The 9,322-nt window shown below is 46.2% G+C and overlaps 1 pseudogene; it reads right to left on the reverse strand.

The window, feature by feature from the left end:
* Window positions 1-686: 686 nt before the first annotated feature.
* Window positions 687-1,792, reverse strand: LOC122476751 (annotated as a pseudogene).
* Window positions 1,793-9,322: the final 7,530 nt, after the last annotated feature.

Consider the following 9,322-nt stretch of genomic DNA (forward strand, 5'->3'; position numbering starts at 1 on the left):
TATTTTTCCCTCTGCTTATTGAACCCTTATACTTCACTACTTGGCTCTTTCACATTTCCAAGGAAATTTCTATTCCAATGTTACCTTGTACCAGATTCCCTAAAAGATGGGAAATTTCCCAAATTTTTGCAAAATATTAAAACTCTTATTCTTAAACCTGAAAAACCAATAAATGTGTTACTGATGTCATTCAAAACTTAGAGTCTTTAGGGAATTAAACTGTCCATTAAAAGGGACATTTGGGGGTGCCTTGGTGGCTCAGTTGGTTGAGCATGCGACTTCAGCTCAAGTCATGATCTCGCAGTTCATGGGTTTGAGCCCTGCACCAGGCTTTGTGCTGATAGCTCGGAGCTTGGAGCCTGCTTTGGATTCTGTGTCTCACTCTCTCTCTCTCTGTACCTCTGCCCCATTCATTCTCTCTCTCTCTCTCTCTCTCTCTCTCTCTCTCTCTCTCAAAAATAAATAAAGATTAAAAAATTTTAAAGGGACACTTGAAAAATATCAAAAGAAAAAAAGATGAACTTCTAAGTCACCCATACAAAACAGGAACACAAAGTTATTGTACACTGTGTTCTCCCCAGCCTGATCCTGACTCATTTACTCAAAACCAAGACTGCCCTCTTCAAATACAAAGTGATAATTCAGGCTCACTCTTCATTTGGCGTAAGAGAAGCTGCTGACCAATGCTATGCAATGAACATGGCAGTAGTATTATCCATAGAGCCAATTCTGGCCTGGGCCCTCTCTTCCTCATCTCTCAAATGCTAATACCAGCATGAAAAGGAAGTGGGGTTAGTCTCTTTGACCTTGGCCAAAAATTCCAGAACTTTCATCTTGCTGGTTTCAGCATGGGCCCTGGGACCCCACAGGAATTAATAACATGGAGGATCATGATTAGGCATCTGCTGATACTCCAGGTAATTCTCCTGAACCCAATATTTGGTGATGAGCTTCCTGGGCTCCCCATAAATGAAATGCTCCCTCTCAGCATACATTCCTATCATATTCAGGAAATCCCATATGTCTTCCTCAGGGACACTGTTCCCCCCATGAAGATCACACCCAGGATGATTATCAGGAGATTGTTTTCAGGCATGTTCTGGTTGTCACTAAGCATCTTATGATGGGTAAGGAGGTCCAGTGAGTTGACAGGGACATAGGAGTAGATGGTGGGGTCCATTTCCTTCACATAAATGCCAAAGATCACCTGTAAACACTTAGAAGCTTTATTAAAGATCATAGAGAAATGTTTCCTATACCTTTTCATGATAACCATCAGCATTTCTGCCTGTGTGACGGGCTCCTGCAATCGGTACTTAAGGATCATGAAATTCACTAAATCAGCTACATTCTCATCTAGTGGGTCTGTGGGCAAAGATTCGGTGTCTGTTGAGGTCTGCGGGAAACTTGTATCTTCTTCTTCTTGGCTATTGGAGCCTCCTTCTGATGTGCTCCGTGTTACGGAGAAGAAGCAGGGGCTCTGAGGGTTCTGGGGAGGACTCAGTGTTGTGGCGGGCTCCTTCACAGGCTCCTCCTCCTCCACCTCCTTCTCCTCTTTGGAAACCAGGGTCACAAGAGAGGAAGGCAGGGAGGAGGAGGTGGAGGGATAGGAGAAATTGAAAGATCAAGAGGAGGAAATCTCCTCCTCCTCCTCCTCAGCTGTGAGAACACGGGCCACCGCCAGGCCCTGTATCTCAGTTTGGGCCTGAAAGTCTGGCTCAAATGTGAGGCGCAGACATTTTGGAGAGTGAAACATGATGACTCTACTTGGCAACAGCAAGTAGAAGGTAGAAGTGTGAGTGTGATGGTGGGAGATCAGGTACCACAAGCCTGGAGAGAGAGGGAGAGGGGCAGCGGCCTCAGCAGAAAAAGATACTTTTGGCAGCTCTGGACAAAGGATGACTTACAAGTCTCCTCTTTAGGGGGTGCTCTAGGGCCCCAAAGGGCTTCTGGACTTATCATAGGAAGTGAAAAATCTCCCCAGGTTATAAGCAACCAAGAAAGCCTAGGGATTTACGGGTTGATGGTAGGCCGATGGGATCGGAAACTGTGGGCTCCCCTCTGTTCTGGCATGAGTAGATCCCTTAGTAGACATTCAGTGTCTACACCTTGAATCCTGGCACTGCCTGGGAGCCCTCTGTTCTGCTGACTGGAGGACACATGCTTTAGAACAAGGCCTTCACCTCCCAGTTCCTGGAGCCCCTGTAAAAGGAATTGAGGGGCACCTCTGGATACAGATGGCAACCAGAGCCTCCTGTGTTCTAGGACGGGAGGTACCTTCAAGCCAAGATCCCCATTTCCTGAGACCCCAAAGAGGATATAAAGAAGTGGGATTATCTACCTGAAGGCCCTGCCTGGGACTTCTTAGGACTGAAAGTAAGAATGGGTTTCTGAGAATCTTCTCTGGAGTGGGAGATCCCCTCCGCCTTCCCTCAGAGTCCTCTTCCTGATGCTTGGTCGGGCCTGTTACTTCTCCCTCTGCTAATCTGAGGCTACACGCCTCAGAGAGAACCTCACCACTTTCAGCCTCCCAAGATGGAGGTACAGATACAGCACATCCAGCTTCTCTGCTTGGGGCCTCACAAGGCTAAAAGGGACAAAGCAGTCTTGGGTCTCCCTCTACGTGGAGTGGAAGGTCCCCTAAATCTTCCCTCTTAATCATCAGCTTGATGCTTTGCAGGGCCTGGGACTCTTTTCTCTTGTGTACTGAGCCAGGCCCCTGCACAATAAGATTCACACTTCTCTGACAAGTCCCCTCCCCCACCCACTCAGATGGACAACTGGAAAACTCACCCCCATCACACATGGCTAAGACTGGCTCAACTTCCCAGGCTGAGAGCATGTTAGGACTGAGTTCTGTGGGGCCCATTGTGTTCTAGGATAGCAGGTGCCCTTAGTCCCCTTCAAGATGTATATTTTTGCCCTGTCTGGGCCTGAACTCTCTTTCACAGAACCAATGATGAGTCCCTCAGGCCAAGATTTCCATGTCCATATGATGCATGAAGAGGTAAGGAATGAGTCTGCTTGATACTCCTGCCTGGAGCGTGCCAGGGCTAAGAGCAGGGGCATGGCAGTGCCTCGCAGCCCCCTATGTTGAAAGTTCCCCTGAGTCCTCTCTCAAGAGTCCTCACCTTGAATCTTGGCACTGCTTGGGCCCCCTTTCCCTGCTTGCTTGAGTGTGTCCTCCTCAGACCAAGGCACTCGCTTTCTTGAGATGATCAGGCAGCAGTGAGGGTCCATCACATGCATACACCTTGTCTCAGGGCCTCTGAGAGCTGTCAGCCTGGGCAAGGTGAGACTGAAGCTCATCACTCCTGGGTGGTGGGTTCCACCAGTCCTCACTCAAAGCCCATACCTTGACTCCTGGTGGAGCTTGAGCTTCCTCCCTCTACTGACCTGATTTTGCCCCCTCTGACCAAGGTTCTCACCTCTCCTGGATACTCTTGGACAAATCGGTTGCTGCTGCTTATAGCCACCATGTCCCAGGGCCTATTGGAGCCAACATTGGGAGGGAGTACTGAATTGTGTGAGGCCCTCCTTTGTTCTATGGTAGAGTACCCTCCACTCTCCCTCAAAATACTAATATTCAAACCTGGCAAGGCCTCAGCCACACTACTCTCTACTAACTTTAATGTGGCCATCTCAGCCAAGGCCTCACCTTTCTAAAATACTACTCATCACTGATAGAAGTGAGAGAACAGTACATCTGGCTACCACAGGTCCAAACATTGCAGACAGTAGGTTCAGGGCAAAGTTTCTGTGGGACCCCATCTGTTCATAGTGGGAAGTCCCATTACGCATCTTCAAGGTCACCGTATTTCCTCCTGGCAAGGTCTGCACTCCTCCCTCTGCTGAGGTAAGGATGTGTCTCTCAGGCCAAGGCACTCATCTCCTTTGTCAAGGTGAGGACTACAAGGGAGGAATTAGGGGATCTCCTACCCTGTATGAGGGAGATCCAGGACTTCTGTGCTCCTGCTTTCACAAGAAATCAGGGTCAGAATTATGACAGAGGTGTCTTCTGCCTGGAATCCATGCACAAGTCTTCTCAGAGATGACCTCAGAGCGAGTTTCTGTGAGGTGAAATGTCTCCTTTGTCCTTCACTTAGGTCTTCATCTATGTGCAGCTGCAACCCCTTAGTCTGCTTAATCCAATGAGGCCCCATTCAAAGAGTGTCTCACATCTCTCCGACTCCCAAAGTGGAAGACAGAAAATGTATTCAGGGACCCTCCCTGGGGCCTCCAAGACTGACTGTAGGAGGGAGACAGGACTGTGTTACACTCTATGTGGTGAGAGGTCCCTTCACCTATTCCTCAGAATCCTTACCTTTGCTGACCTGACTCTGCACCATCCCTCTCCCCCTTGAGGATATTCTTCTCTTAGACTCCTGAGATGAAGGTCAGGAACCAAGATGGAAGCCAGGATGCACCACAGCTAGTTACCTCTACCCAAACATCCTAGAGCTGACAGTACAGACAGGTGTGGATTTTGTGGACTGCTCTGTGTTCTAGGTTGGTAAATACCCTGAGTCATCCTCAAGGTTTTTCTGTTTACTCCAGACAGGGCCTGAACCTTCTTTCTCTGCTGGCCTGAAGATGTCTCCCTCAGGCCAAAGTTGCCATTTTTCTGAGACTCCCAAAGAATAAGAGTAGGAGTCAAGAGTTTCTGCCCATCAGCCCTGCCCAGGGCCTCCCAGGGCTGAAAGCATGAGCAGGTGTTTGGGGGCCCTCCTCTGTCTAAGGTGGGAAGTCCACTCAGTCCTTGCACAGAGTCTTCCCAGTGACTTCTGGCAGGGCTTGGGTCCCTCACCTTGCTGACCTCAAGCCAGGCCCCTCTGAACAAATCCCTCACCCCAAGTAAAAGAAGGCCCAACGTTCACCACCATGGCTGAAGGCTGCCCAATGCTGCCAGTGTGTGGGGAGCTGGATTCTGTGAGGCCTCCTCTATGTGGGGTGGGGTTTTCCACAGTCACCCTTCAGAGTCCTAATCTTGATGACTGGCACATCATGGGGCTCCACAATTCTTCCAAAGATTACAGTGTGGCACAGGGAAAAAGGGATAAGTTTACTATGGAGAAATCTGACACTCTGTCATCAAGCTAACATCGTTACTGATAAATCATGTTGACAGCGTGCACCATGGATATGGTGTGACAAGAATGGAGCTTCACCTCTCTGGTCTTCCTCCCCAAAACACCTAATCCATGTCTAATATTGAGGAAACTATCAGACAAATCCTAACTGAGACATTTTACAGAATCCTTGACCCGTATTCCTAAAAACTGTTGAGGTTATCAAAACAAGGACATTCGGACACTGGCACAGCCAAGAGGAGTCTAAAGAGATGCGGTCATCAAAAGTAATAAGTTGTCCTGGAGGGGACGCTGAACAGGAACAAAGACACGTGGCGAAACACAAGGAAATCCGAATAAAGTGTGGACTTTTGCAAATAATTCTGTATCAACAGTTGTTCATCAGATATAACACAGGTACCTTACTAATGCGAGATGTCAGTAATATGAGGGACCGAGATTGGGACACATTGAAATTTCTTCACTATTTCTGCAATTTTCCTGTAAATCTAAAACTGTTCTAAAATGAACTCCTACAAACCTAAAAATATGTTAACAAACTAGGTAAAGTATATGTACAAAAAACCTATAGCAAATATCAAACTTTCGAGGCAAAGTGAAAAGCTTTTACTTTGAACTTGGGAACTAAGCTAGGGTTCCCGCTATCACCATTTCTTTTTTTTTTTTTTAATGTTTTACTTATTTTTGTAAGAGAGCGAGACCACGAGTGGGACAGAGGCAGAGAGAGGGGAGACAGAGGATCCAAAGCGGGCGCCGTGCTGACAGTAGCAGAGGGCCCCATGTGGGGCTCGAATTCACGAACCGTGAGATCATGACCTGAGCCAAAGTCAGACGCTCACCGGACTGAGCCACCCAGGCGCCCCCGTCGCCATTTCCATTCAATGCTGTAGTAGAAGTGGCAGCCAGTGCAGTAACACGAAGCAGAAGTAACAAAAAGGAAAGGGATCGGAAAGTAAGAAATAATGCTTTCACGATAAACAGATGATTAGACTGTGTACGAGGAAAATCCAAAAAGGAAAAAAAAAAAGAAAGCTAAGCTATTCAACCCATGAACATGTACATAAGTTTGCTAATTATAAGATCAATGCACAAAAAAATGAACTTTGCTTTCTGCCAGCAACAAATGTGTGAAAATGAAAGTGAACAAAATATAACTTGTAACCTATAATGCTAAATCGTTGAGTATCTTAGAATACATTTAACAAGAAAAATTGACTTTCACAGAAAAAACATTTAAAAATATACAAATGTTATTTAGATAAATTCACAAATCCCTCTGTACATATTGAATAAAATGCATTCGTGGATGTAAAGATTCAAATCTGTGAACATTTTGGTTCTCACAAAGAAGAAAATGCAGCTTAACTGCAACCCCATATTTAAAAATAGGAAAGGGCTTCGTGTGTGAATATTTGTGTACATGATACCATGGATGATTCTGAAATATAAAGGCATACAAATAGTCAAACAGAGTCAAGATATTCTCGAGAAAACGAGAAGACAAGAGCTATTACTCTGCCAGATGGAAAGAAGTACAAGACAGCTCCAGTAACCAAGTTTGTACTTTGGGTGCAGGGACTGACAAGGAGACTAGTGACATTGAATCATGAGTCCTGGAAACACACACACACACACACACACGTCCCCTTCATTTATGAAAAAGTTGCAAGTGTAGAGCTGGAGGACACTCTGTTAATAGTCTTAATTTTAATAAATTGCATTGAAACAACTGAGTGTAGATAGAGAAAATCAAATACAACTGGACCCCCCCTTCACACTAGACACAAAAAGCAGTGACACAAAGATTAAAGGCCTACTTTGAAGCTTCTTATGAACATTTTTAAACATATGTAAGAGTATACAGGAGAACAAACTGAACCTTTGTATAGTCTGTCATTTAGAGATAGCAGTATGGGTCAATTAGAGCAAAGGTAAGGCTTAAGGGTAAGGATTGGAGGAGGCTAGAGATGAGGTGAAGTCAGTAACGAAGAAAGGGAAAAGGAGAAGAAATGGCTGCTCCCTCTGTCCCCTTGTATCAGCCATAGATGGCCTTGCTACTTTCATGGGCCTTCACTTTTGAAGAGCAAGATCCAGAACTTAGTAGTGGCTTGGGAGGATGCTACTGGGGCCAATGATTTCTTCATTCCACCTCCTACTGTGATCAGACTCCCTGCTAACTTCTGGAGCACTGCATATCCAAGAAATATAATCTAGACAGAACTATTCCAGAAAATCAGGACCAGGTGGTGTTGGGTTGACTACAGACACCATGAACCAACCCAGGGGTCCTTTACTGACTTGGGGCCAGTGCCACATTGTCCACATGTGATGGGAGCAAAGGCCTCCCTCTCCCCACACGGATGCGAGCTTCTGCTGGAGGGAAGACGTTGGGTATCTTGACCTCTCCCCCTAATTGCTCAAGTGATGGTGTCTGTCAGATCCTATTATTTATCAGAAAGACCCTCCTGAGACCCCCGTGTACTAGGCTTGGGACATTTAATGGAGCAAGAGATATGACTCTTTCCTTGCTGAGGTCAGGGGTGCTCTGAGTAGAAAGAGGACAGAAAGCTGGACATAATCCTGAGCTAATTCCACAACAGGTAAGGAGCTTCCAGCGATTATAGTGGGAATGTCTCTTCCAGCGCATGAACCACCACGTATCTGTCCCAGAATTGCCTTAATGAAGTCGCTCAAGCAACAAAATGGAATTTAGGACTCATACTTGGAAAGGTGTGAATCTGGCAGTTGGTTCTTGAATGACAATGGATGTCGCTCACTCATAAATGGGGTCGCATATGGTCAAACTGAGGTGTCGCACAAGAGGAAGTGTGCCATCTTGGGCATGTCACCACCACATGGGTACTTGCTTGTACAAGAACTTCCCCAATTCTGCTCCACATACTTTCTTCCAGCTGCTCTCACTCTTGACGGGACCCTCAGCAAAATTCCAGAACCCTGAGATTCCAGAGAGATGCTCTGGCTTGCCATTGATTCCACTGACAGTTGAGTCATCTCCAGAACCACTCTCCCCAGGACCCACTCGGCGGTTCAAGAGTTGACATTCTGGTAACAAGTAAAACTAAACTAAACTAAATCAGGGCTCCGCGTTTTCGTCAATACCAGAGGTTGCAAACTTTTTACCGGCACGACTGATGCCTCTCTTGCCCTTAAGCCCCGCGCAACCCCCCACCGGTTTCTGTCCCATCAAACTCCAAAATCCACTCCAAACCCCTTCCCTGTGGCCGGTCTCCATGGCTACTGCTGTGGGTGGAGCTAGCATCATCTGGCACCTCCGGGCCAGGAAGGCTGCCGGTCTGCTGCCTCTGCCTCCACCCTTCCCTGTAAAGTCCTGTCTCTTCTCGGCAGCCAGTGATCTCCCTGGTTGATTACGATCACAGAAAGTTATATATATTTTAACAAATAAATATAGTCATATATCTCCCGTCCAAGGATCATACAAAACAGTTCTATCAGCCTAAAATATTCCTGTGTGTCTCCTTTGTAGTCAACTGCAACACCTTTACAACTCCCTACCAACTATGGTCTTTCTTTTTTTTTTCAACGTTTATTTATTTTTTGGGGACAGAGAGAGACAGAGCATGAACGGGGGAGGGGCAGAGAGAGAGGGAGACACAGAATCGGAAACAGGCTCCAGGCTCTGAGCCATCAGCCCAGAGCCCGACGCGGGGCTCGAACTCATGGACCGCGAGATCGTGACCTGGCCGAAATCGGACGCTTAACCGACTGCGCCACCGAGGCGCCCCCAACTATGGTCTTTCTTTGCTGTGCCTGTGATTGTACCTTTTCCAGAAAGTCATACAAACAAAGCCATCCAACACTGTCCTCTGGAGGGGCTATACCTTTTTTTCATTACAGTCAACAATGAATGAAAGTTCCTGTTGCTCCACACCCTCTCCTACACTGGATATTTTCACATTTTTGGATTTTAGCCATTCTGTAAAATGTGTCATGGCATCTTTTTGAGGTTTTAATTTGCATTTCCCTGATAACCGGTGGTGTTGAGCATCCTTCACATGCATTTTTGTGATCTGTATATCCTGTCTGATATAGTGTGTGTTCTGTTTGCATATTTTATTGTCTTTCTGTTTCATATGTTTTATTTTAAGAGTATAAGCAAATGCATACTCTAAATTTTACTCTAGTAAATAAATACTATATGTAACTATAGTGAGATATGAATCCTTTTCTATGTAGGGGATTTACAAATATTT

This window comes from Prionailurus bengalensis, chromosome X (assembly GCF_016509475.1).
Source record: "Prionailurus bengalensis isolate Pbe53 chromosome X, Fcat_Pben_1.1_paternal_pri, whole genome shotgun sequence".
Lineage (NCBI taxonomy): Eukaryota > Metazoa > Chordata > Mammalia > Carnivora > Felidae > Prionailurus > Prionailurus bengalensis.